This window comes from Myzus persicae, unplaced genomic scaffold (assembly GCF_001856785.1).
Source record: "Myzus persicae strain clone G006 unplaced genomic scaffold, MPER_G0061.0, whole genome shotgun sequence".
NCBI lineage: Eukaryota > Metazoa > Arthropoda > Insecta > Hemiptera > Aphididae > Myzus > Myzus persicae.
The window spans coordinates 124039-136940 of record NW_019103508.1 but is presented as its reverse complement, the minus strand read 5'-3'; the positions used below and the strand labels follow the sequence as shown (position 1 = coordinate 136940).

The 12902-nt window shown below is 34.8% G+C and overlaps 1 protein-coding gene across 3 annotated transcripts in view; it reads left to right on the top strand.

Annotated features, from left to right (window-relative positions):
- The window catches only part of LOC111034634 (Krueppel-like factor 6), a 215946-nt gene that overhangs the window by 135442 nt on the left and 67602 nt on the right, over nt 1-12902 (top strand). For 2 of the 3 annotated variants that reach the window (XM_022315934.1, XM_022315935.1), the window contains exon 2: nt 7416-7485. The exons of the other annotated variant lie outside the window; for it this stretch is intronic. The gene's annotated coding sequence lies outside the window, so the exon portion shown is untranslated. The remainder of the gene's footprint in view (nt 1-7415; nt 7486-12902) is intronic. 3 annotated transcript variants of the gene reach the window in all.

Sequence of the window (12902 nt, the reverse complement as noted above, 5' to 3'; positions counted from 1 at the left end):
AGATTCTGTTTATCCAACTTTCATGTATATTGTATATTGCCATTGTACATCACTGCCGCGTTAAGATTTGCACGAAAAATATTTGTTATTTACCTCTATGCGATAATGTACAACACCGCTCATTTACAGACGTCACGAGGATACTCGAACACAATATCCTTTATCAAACTCGAAAAAGATCGGTGATACAAATATCTTACGTAGCGACTTTTATCCTTTACAGGTACAATAATATCGTGTATCGCTGAACATGCACTCGCATAAATAATAATATTATGTATAAAATTATATTTAACGCTCACTGTTGCCAAGCCGCGCCAGAGATGTACAGTTTAATATTCATACATACAGTAGGTACCTATATGTGCACTCTATACAATATACTATTGTAGTATATTGTTACCTGAGTATGATTCGACGGAATAAGCAGTTTATAATACTATATAATAATATATTATTATGAATACCACGAAAACGCACGGCAACACCGCAGATACTTGACAGAGAAAGACGAGAAAGAGAAGTAGGAGGAGGAGGAGGATAGGCGGAGGAATATGTTAAAGTGTTGGATTTCTGCGAGGCGTATATAAACCTGCGTGTATACAGGACGCGTACACTGGAGACGTGAAAACTTAACGGTGTTATATGTCAGATATTCACGATACTCACCCTGTACGTTAAATAATATTATTCTTAATACGTGTTCCGAGGTATTATTACATTAGACCGCAGTTGTAGCGCATACGAGTTACATTCAAACGGCGTTTTATCGACGCAAAAACGCGCCCGTATTATTACTATTATTATTATGTGCACGCATTATAATATTATATAATACCGTCGTCTGGCGCTCGCCCCCGCCTTTACAGTCGCTCCCGTCGTACATATAAATATTATATATATATATATATATGTCGTGTAACACAAGTACAACAATAATAATAATATAATGTAATATCATACGCTCTTTGCCTACGACGTCTGTAATGGCATTTGACAAGTAGACGACGCCATAAAGTTATCTGTGCCGCGATAGCGACCGGGGAACGTCATGAACACTATACTGTCGACGGCGACGTCAGACGGCGGTACCTTCTTCTGTATAGTCGTGTCATCGCTCGGTATAATAATATTATTATTATTATTATTATTATTATTAAAACGTCTAACCCGACGGTGATAACGACAGCGACAACGACGAAAACAATAATATAGTAATGTTATATTATTTTAATACTACGATAGCAGTGTCGAAGAGATCGAGGGAATGAATTGTTACGAAATCAGCGATAGTGCATATTGTAGCAGTCGTAGCAGTTGTATAATACTTGGCTGCATATGCCATTCGGTTGATGGATTTCTAATAATCGATGCACCCATATTGATATCGCGTACAATACTTTATACCTATCGCTATATTAAATTACTGTGTGACAACCCCGTGGCGACGTGTCACCGAAACACGTTTTTAGAAATAATAATTCAAACTCAACCCAACGCGCCCCGACCCGACCCGACCCGAGTGTAAAAACGGCGCTCCCCACGAAACCTGTAGCGGCGCCGATCTCCTACAGGGTCCTCCGTCGTTCGGGTGAACGATTTTTATGATCGTTTGTCGACTTAAATATCATTGCAGCTAAACGTATATTGTGTCATGTATGTTTTGCGCTTCGTTAACGCATTTCGACCAAATATACAGTGTGGTTTAGGTTGGCCGAAACAGAAATTTAGTTGCAAAAGACTTGCATTTCGAAGTGACTCTATTTCGTTGAGTATCTGACCAATTTACTTCGTTTTAATCTAATTCGTTTCCCTTTGTAATTGTGTTAAATCCAATGTTGTCTTAGACGAAAAAAACGTGCTCAAATTTAAAATACCTAGGTACACCGGCTATATTATGATAAGTTTAAGTGTAGCGAAATCAAAGTGACAACCAGGTCTAAACGTACTTATATTGGTGTGAATAATTATCATTAGACCTCGGCACTCCAAAAAAACAAACCTACTTTTTTTTTTTAAAGTATAACGTTGTATTTTTTTCTTCGGCCGAAAAACACTCGTTCGTTAGACCGGTCAATTATGATATTGTTGTTGTTGTTGTCGTCGTCTTTGTCGTTGTTGTGGCCGTAAACCGCGGTCCAATACATATGACGACGAGATATTTAAAAATATTCACACGCGCATTGTGCGCATGTGTGTGTGTGTGTGTGTGTGTGTGTGTGTGTGTGTGTGTGTAGAAATAACGACGTAATAAACGTTAAAATATGTGTATGAACGCGGTTGGGTGAGTGCGTGTGTCTCGCCGAACGGATTCGTGTACACAATGTAACAATTTTTACGGGTTTCGGTCAAGTGATCACGAGGAGAAACGGACTACGCGGACGTCGGAGTCAGCGGTGGTGGAGCTCGCGTACGTAGAAAACGCATAAATAACAAACTACAAATAGGTAAAGGACACTCACACACACGCGTAAGCTCTATATATATTATATAGGTATACATACTCGCATATATATGTATATACGTATGTGCATATGAGTGTAATTAAATATGTATATATAAGCTATGTACCAATTGTTTTATGTATATATTATAATAATATATGTATATACGTTCTTTTGTCAACGCCGCCAAATTTGTGGTGCGCATACATATTACAATAATAATAATAATATGTACACTCGACTATACAGGACACATAATATACGCATATGTACGCGTTTAAGTCGGATATTGTTCGAGCGCACAATGAATCTGTATACGAAATTATAATAACCAGCGCAGGGCCCGCCGAAACAATATAACGCGCACAAACTTTTTAGGTTTACACGACGGGAAAAAATCGGTCGGAAACGGGTAAAATAATGTAAACATGGCGTGTTTAATAATATCTTACAACGCACTACGACTACAACAGTATATAATATAGTCGTATTTGGACCATCGATTTTCAGACTCCAAACACATAGTTGTTTTGACCTGTAGGCTCAATCGAAAACAAAATATTATATCGAAAAGCGCTGCGGACGTATAATAATAACTATTACATCGAAACGCCCGCGGAATATAACGTGTTTCTTGATATCGGTTGATCGAGATCAAATCTGCAGTTTTGGGTTCAAGAGCACGATATTATTATTGTGTTTGAATTGCTGCAGTGCCCTTAATTCAATAATACGCTTTTATACTATTCGTTCTCCACTCGCTTTCGCAAATGTTTATACCACGCTAATTGCTCAGGTTTTTCGAGCAACAAACATGATTTTTGTAGAAAACTAAAACTTTTATTCGTATGAAATATACGTAAATTGTCTCAAGGGTCTGTGCAAACTTTTCAAAAGTATATACTTTATGTATATATATATATTATATGCGATGCACGAATAAAACTCAATTTATTCTCGTTGAATGTCCTTAATAATCTTTTGAAAATTTAAAATTGTTTAATTTATATACATGTATAAAATTATTTTTCTTGATATCTCGAAAAAGTTTCGTCTTGTTTTTTTTCAACAAAACAACCTATTGTCTCGAATACAATTACATTACAAAAGAAATGTTTGTTGACTCACTTTAATTATGCGCCGTACTGCAGATATCACGCGGGGTAGGAGTTACATCTCTTTTTTTTTCAAATAATTGTGGCGAACAATATGTATTATAATAAAACACATACACATACACACACACATATTTAATACTACATTATGTATATATATACCACACATTCGCAATTTAAAACGATGATAGTTTATAATATTACTATCATGATACATATACGAACACAGGTTTATCAACCAATCGTCCATGTATACTCCCCATCCCTTTTTATCTTTTTTGTAATACATATTTCATTAAAACTCTGATCTTTGTAATTTTTAAGTGTACTCGAGGACCATATTTTCAAAGACATAGATTTATATAGCATTATTCATTATATATAGGAAGTGTTCTGTGATGAAATTAACTCTTTTTTTCATATGAAAACTACCATTTTCATCAGAAATCAGATTATTGTCTTGATAATGTCTGTAAACTTTCATCAAAATGCAAACTAGTATAATTTCTAAGTTTTTGAACTGCATGTACTAAGGATAACAGTTAATAATAAAGATTTCTACATAAAATAAAAAATAAATGTAATATTTAGTATTTGCTTTTTAGTGCACAAAAATGTTATAAATTACAATATTTTAATAAATAAATTATGTTAATACTACATTTTTAGAATTGTAATAGCCTCCATAGTATCTTCTTAACCTATTATGATTTATAATTGACTATTATACCTAGTTTAATACATCAGAAACTATTTGAGTTTGAATTTCGAATACCACTCAATAAAGCAACACTTTTAAAAGCATCATCTGATTAACAATACATTTACAACAAAAAAAGTTCAGCTATGAAAAAAAAAATAAGTGGTGTACTCGTACTGCCACCTGATACTCCTAAAACGGTACATAAATATTATATAATTTGAAAATATGGTATGTATATTTAACAGTTTACTTAATATTTACTAAATTATTCAGAAATCGAATAAAAGTATTAGGTAGGTATTATTTGATAGAAATGTTGGTTAGGTTGTGTAATCACTGTGTGCATATTTTTGAGTGGTTGTCACAAATTCTTTGTGAAAATCAGAAAAAAAACACGCTTATACCTATTTGGCCCTCGGAATAGTGTAGGTATTTAATAATTAATGCATAATATTAGACGAGACACCTCTAGAAAAATAAAGTTGATTATATAATAACAGTGCCTGTGAAACCCGAGTACAAAACCCCACAATGCGATGTTGTGCGTGTTGAGTGTTGATGGGCACACTCCTCGTCATCTCACCGTCCCACCATGTTATAATAATATATTCACGTGTATTATATATACATATAGAATACTTGCGTATACGACGATGCGTGTTTGGTTTATACCACGGTCCTGTAGGTACTAAGAATGTCACATAATAACAGTGTGCATTGAGAATCTGTTATATGCGATTTTCTTCCAATGTATGTCACAATATAGACGTATAGGTCATACGATGCGGTGTCCGTGTTTTATTGTAAAAAAAAAATAATAATAATATATTGAACTGTGTGAGCAAATAATACACAGGTATGACATATTATTATATGCGACAATGCCGTCGGCATATACTACGAAAGTATACTTGTATTACCTATTATTTGTATTGTTTATCTCGAGGACGTATCACGTGCATCACTCGGTATGGATTTCGATCGATGCAGTTGTTATTTTATGCTTTTATAGTTTTTTAAATATTGCGTGAATACCGCCGTATTCAAACTTTTATTTTCGATACAGCATTTTTCATTGGGCAAAAAATTGTTTTATGACACACGGCTATTGACTACGACAAACATATTGTTTATTATTATACTGTTGAGACTATCATACATAGTCGTGGTGAATCAAAAATTAAATTTAAAAAAAAAACGCCTTATCCTATCTCTGTTGTTTATTTTATTTTTATTTATTTATTTTAGCGTCAATTTTTGAAAATCCTTTTAAACAATATAATATATATATATACTCAGACCGAACCACGAAAAACACTCAGGGAGTTGTGCAGGATGCGTACGCGGAGGTGGTGCACCTGTCGCCCGTCGGACCGACGTCGCGCCGTAATATAATAATAATATAACAATATCCTTCGCCCGACACATCGTTGACGATGGTGTAAATCTCGTAACACATATTGTACACATGACATATGCGTATAATATAAAAATATATTTTACGCGAACCACATTATATCGTCGTCGGCAGTGCCGTGTTTCACCGTCTCTCGTATATGTGACGTGTAGTTGCTCCTGTGCAACTCACGTAACGCGTACATTATATCGCGCACAGTACATATTATTATTATTATTATATTATGACGTAGGCCGTCACACGTGATCAACGAGGTTTCTCTCGGAAAGGATTTGTTGTAGCGGGCAAAAAGCACTATATATAATATCATAACGCCGTCGTACAGATATGGATGTAGTGTGTGTCGCGTTCGGACGTGTTTCGAGGGGAGTGAAAATATTATATATCACTCTTTTCCCTTTTCGTGGTTGGGTGGAGGGGGGATGGGGGGGAGCTTAACTCGTGTGACGATTGTCAAATCGGTCGTCACGTTTGTGCGCGCGGTATACCGCTATTACTACAACCGCAGTATATTATATAATATGTACACCACCACGAGAGTTTCGTTTTATGAATAGCTTCATCAGTCCCTAGAACCGTCCGGAATACGGTCATTAAGTGTGCGAGTGTATGCGCATGCGCGCGTTTGGTACGTTCGCGTCACCGTCATCGCATAAGCTCATAAGCAGTGCTCCCGTTGTATAAATATAAATATATATATATATATATATAATACATATAGTGTGTATATTACTATACAGAGCGATTACTTTTTACCTTCCGTCTGTTTCAGGACGAGAATAAAGTATTTTTAATTTACAATCATACAAATTATCATGGAATATAATATGTTTATGAAAAAAAAAACGGTTGTTGTTGCTTTACGATTAAATACCATTTAAAATCCCCTCTTGTACCTACTTTCTGAGGTACGATTAAAAATATCACACTGTATATTTTGCTTAAGTCGTTGCCGTTGCTGTTCTACTACCGACCTCCCTCTCCCATCAACACCACCACTGCAACCACCACCACCACCAGTTCTACTATTATTGTGAACAACATCATGTTATATACAATAAGGACCTCGTCGTCGTTAATTTTTTATTTTTCAATTGCATATAGCCATATAATGTAATGTGTATAATATACGTGTTGTATTTGCCGGACGTTCTGAACTTTCTCACACACTATTAGAACAATATTTAGCTGGCGTTGTGTGTATACAACGCTGTTGCAGTGTATTGTAAATCGTATGATATTGTACGCGTCAAAGGCGACGCCGTAGGAGTAATTACACGCACGTTAAAACCGGAGCGTATTTCGTATACGGTGCACAACAATAGACGATCATTTGTACAAATCGGTCTATATAATATACACGATGATAATATATAATATCGTAATGAATGCGTTTTATTGTCGAACATTTTTCTTCCGGCCGAGTGCCACGGAAATCGCGTATGTCGACTATACTCGTATAATAATATAGGCCGTATAATTGTGGGTGTATTTAGTAATAATAATATAATAATATACCGTGCTTACTTATAGGTATTACTAGGTATTACATAGACGAGTATTATTGTCGTAGATATATTGTGAGATTCTGTAAACACATAATCGCCATCACTCAATACAATGATACCATAGGATTCTCGCATATTTAGCGAACCAATTTATAAATTGTCTTATACGGTGTACCTATCTCAATCCAAGGTGAATTTGTATTAAACTTTTATTTTTTTCTGTTTCAGGTAATTTGAACGAAACGCAATATTATAGTCGTCTATAACGTCTCTTAAGAATTTCGAGTGTTCGCCGCCGGTAACGTACTTTCAGAATAATACGTATGATAATAAAACACAATATGCTTATGGTACTCGCTTGTTAGAGTTGACTCGGTTGTTCGCTAAAGTTTGTGGTTATAGGTAGCGGTGAAAATCGAAATTGCACACTCCAGTCGACCATATTATTATATATTATATTATTAAAGTATAGTTGAACTACAACACAATGATATTCATATATATACGTCGAATAATACGTCGCGTAACGGCGGGGACTGAATATTTTGCTCGACAAACTTTGTTGGTTCAATCGAATTAAATTTAAAACCAATACGCGTACGCGGATTTTCCTCTATACGAGAGTGTAATAATATAAGCGAGTGACGTTATCCTCGGCGCCTATACACGATGATAATAGCGTGTTAATGAGGTTATGTACTTTGCAGACTGCTTCAGCGGGTCCCGAGCAAACGTGTAGGATCCATATTTTGGTCGTCTTCGAGAACAATATGATATTATACATTGGTAGTCGATCCTTATATTATTATTATTATTACATACATTCTTCGGCTGCAGCAGTGCGTCACGGTAATTCGTCGACCGTATTCCGTCCGCACACGAGACCAAAATGGATATTCGTGGTTGGCTCACAGAGCTTTTTTTTTCTGCGCATATTATTATATATACATGCACACTATACGAGCAGATTCTTTAAGCATACGCACATATATATATATATTTACAAAGGTACGTTAACCAAGAGAGTGCCGCGAGCTTATAATAACATATTATATATGATAGGTACTCGCACGGCGCATATATAAAGCCAACACACTCAGATATACATATGTGTAGGTATATATATATATATTCGACTACGTGTGTCAACTGTATAGGATTTTTGAGTGGCTTGTCCTTATCCACCGCCCACCACCTACCGTCCAAGTATAGCCACCACCGCTTGCGAGTATACGTGATCGACTAAAACCCGTACCCGACGATGATGTATAATACATGATATATTATAATGTTATAAGTTATAACTTATACGACGCATACGTACGAATAAAACAGTATTATTATAATATATATAAACGCAAGCGCATTTGCGAGCTTATTCGCGATAAGAAAGAGATTATCATGCGTTTTATCCGTCTGCCGCAATGTATATGGTATACCGAAGTCATATTTTACACCGATGCGCTCGAGGCGTCGTCTAGGATCGGTATTTTTTATTGCCATCAGTTTTTATGTGAAGGTATGCTGCAAGTGCATATGTATGTATGTGTATTTTTTTCCCTTTTCGTTCTAACTTGTCGAAGGTCTTGATGAACACCGAGCGAAATCATCTTTAGAACCTATATACGCTACACTATCTTCATTAGTTGTTGTCGTCTACATGTTAAATATTATATATTGTGGTTATTCGCCAACACAATTTATTATATTTTAAACAGATGTGGTATTATTATAAAATCATTTTATGTATAGGAGTTTTCAAATTATATTAGGTAACTTTTGTCTATATTATATCTTTGACCACTTGCGATGTTCTTACATCATTACTGCAGCATTTTGATAGAAATCCACAGTTTATTATACATAATACTAATTATAATATAAATTAGTCACGTTTCTCGGTTTACCAAAATCAAAGTTAAAAAAAAGTTATTTTCGTGTGTGACTCATGGAACCAACAAAGTTGACCAAAATTATTCAAAGATTTATTTCGTGTGAATACTTTAACGGCCAAACTTTACTAATTTATATTGAGTATTCAAATAGTTTTAAAGTTTAGGGGGATTTAAAAGACTAACGTGGAGGCAGCACCCTGTGATTGTAGACCAAACTAAGTTATTAGTTTCATCATATGTTCGGAATACATAGTAACACTATAAACAAACAACTAGGAAATGAAAAAAAAAATCCTATCTGTATAATATAGTGTTATTTTATATACGAGTACGTACTGAACACTCGGCGTGCTGTATACATTATCATAATGCGTAGGTAGGTACCACGATTTACAATTTACATATTATATACTATTACCGCGGTCAAAACGTCCCGAAGTCCATCGCCGTCGCGGACCCTGTTTCGTGACCTATATACATACACCATACAGCGTGATTTATTTAGCACTCTCACTCCTTTTTTTTTTGTTCCAATTAAATATTGTTTTGAGTTCTTATTCAATTACTTAGGTTTGTTATGCAATTTAAGGTGTATCCTATGGTGGAACAAACTTCTTTTTTTTTCAATTCACGGCGATATTTTTCGGCATAATATTGGCATATTTATCTGGCAGATAATTTGTATGTACTACCTGTATATCTACACAGAAATTCATTCGAGCAGTGTTTGACTTATTAAGCTTCGCGTGCTTAAGATTTTTGTATCAATTTTAAAATAAATATACTCGTATATTTACGTATTATTACAATGTTTATACTTAGCAAACTAGTAAGATAGACAGTACGTTGTCTAACATTATATGAATCTTAATGTAATATGTTTTAATTTGGATTATAATCTATAGACTCAATAAGGCCATAAAGGCAATGCCCATTGGGTTTGTGTGACGTAAGTAGGATATAATTTTCTCATACAAATCTTCAGGTATTTTGCTGGTTTTCTTGGTAGGTAGTAAAATTGTATACTCAATTTGATTTTATATCCGAAGAGTATTGTGTGTAACTACTCAGCGATATTCGTCTTTCCGTGAGCTTTGGCTTCCAACATCTAAGGAATGAGTGGATAATATTATGATATCTTTCAAAATGTTTAGATTCAAAATGTGTAGTGATGGTGTTTTCTTTATCAATTGTGTGTCTCTGAATAGAAGAATGGTACAACTGACTTCATATTTTACCATAATATTATCGATGTTTATTAATTGTTTAATATTGAAAAGTATTCAAAAAAAATATTTTAGTATATAGGTAAACGATTTTGAGCCATGTAATAAAACATGTTTTTTCGAAAAAATGTCAATCGACACCTTTATATATAATTAATCTACAGACATATCCTATTCAGGCGGTTATTATTATTCTGGGTAGTTTGTTTTCATTATTATCAATATTAGATTCGACGTTTCTTGAGCACCCGAGAGGAAGATAGGAGTGCTTACACAAAAAAATATGTGATTATGATATAAAAAAATGTATACGAAATTCTAGTCCGCTAAATCTAGTCTTACATTATTTCTATCAACATGATTGTTATATAATAATGTGCGCCAGCAGTACAACAGGTATACTATCTACCTACTTCACAATAATATAATAATTTATGCTGTAAAACTATCGTTATTATAATAGTATTATTAACTATGCTCTGTCTCCGAAACGCGTTATGACATCATATTATTATTTTATTTTTACAATATTGTACCGGCCGGGTATATAAACAGTTCGGTGATGTTTCGACATTAAGATATAATATCGTTAAATCGTATAAAGCCCAATGTATGTTATTAATTATATTATTATATATAAAAATATATATATACAGGCCCGACCCGGCGTAACTTGACTTGCGCGAGCACGTAACGTAGTTTAATAGGTATACCTATCACATATATTATTATCGCTATTGCCGCACAATCTGTTAGCAGAGCGTAATCGCGAGTATATAATTACATATTAAAATAGTATTGCGTTTATCGAGATCATACCAGGCAGCCCGTTGTACGGAAAAAGAAAGCGATAGGTTTTAATTTTTACCATTTAGCGCTGTTGAATGTCCGTGGTTATTTTCCAGTTTGCGCGTCTTGTATAATCGACCGTCACGTATACATGCTGCAGCACATTAACATAAACAGGCTGTGTGTGTATGTATAATATTCGTTCGCCCGGAGTCGAGAGCTCGTTAATTTGTAATTCAATTAAAAATCCATTTACCTAATACCGCGCGAGGAAGGAAAAAAAACGAACGACCGCTTATAGTTCGGTGCGGTGTGGTCGGGGCTGGGGAGGGTAACGAGATGAGGTGTTGATGGGAGGGAGTAAAAATAATAATACAATATAATATATATATATTACAATAACGTCTCGGTGAAAATTCGGGTCTGCCGTTGAAGCCCGGCGAACAGATCGACCGTTAAAAACGAACTATTATAATATGAATTGCATATACGATATCGCGTTAAGCCCAGCGAACGTTTTCGATCTTTCGTTGTCGTCATGGTTGTAATCAAAGTGGGTGGTAGAAAATTGCAAGCTTGCATTCGTGACCGCTGTTTGAATCGATCATTTTGTATATTTCTATTCTTTAGGTTTCATATACCCATAGTGGCTACCTGCATGCAAACGATAATAATTATATGTTGCAAAACGATACCTTTTTATTTTATGCACTTCATAATTTGCCCAGCTGACCTAAAATTGTTTTTTTCTGCGAAAATAATAAATTGTTTGGATTTTTTTTTTCGAACCCGCCTACTCAATATAATAAATATACACCCTCAAACTACCCATATTATTATGTATGTGATAGTGGTCTTGCACTTACCATATAAATAATACTCGAATAGCGGTCCTATACAACATGGGTCGAAAAAATATGAATAATGTTAAATTTTTGCAAAATTGGGAGGTGCATAAAATCAGGAATCATAAGTATGATAAAAATGTATAAAGACCTTCGTTAGTCTTACTAGGTATTGATAATAGGTGTTAATAAGAAAATAATGTAAACTGTAGCTCGGGAATTAAAGTCCTATTTTATTCATTGATCAGTTTTGGTACTGTACATGTCAGATTCACACTGCAGTAACGAGGAGGGAAATATTAATACGACAATATGTATTTATCGGGAAAAATAAATCAAAGACTTAAGAGAGGAAAATTTAGTTCGACGAGGCTTAAAAGAAAACAAAAACGAAAATGGGCCTCGTGCTTACAGTTATGGTTTAAACACGATTGTTGAACTCGACCTCGTAAAAAAGTGGTGAGTGCTTTTTATCCCTGCAACGATATACATATATTTGTCGAAATCGTTGAACGTAAGTAACCGTCATTATGATAATATTATACTGTTCGGCTATCAAGTATTTCTTGCTGAAATTCATGTATACAAACAAAACGCTAAATGTTTTGATTAGACACGCGGTGTTTCGGTTCAATCGGATTTTGCACGGGACGATTCATTGATATTTCAGAATATTCGGGCGATAAGTGTACCGGATTTAAAACATACATATAGGACATAGGGGAACATAATATAACTACGCGATTCCACGCTTTTCGAAACAGTAGTCCGGAAGACAATGTGAGATTAAACAAAAGCCGCGTACGGGCCGTGGTTAACGACACCGTACATATATATATATATATTATTTAAAAGCGGGCGGTGTGGAGGGGATTAAACCTGCACCGACTTTCGGCGCTATTCACGAACGGCCCGGGGATTAAAAAAACGTTATGCATATAAATAAACGCAAACTATCGT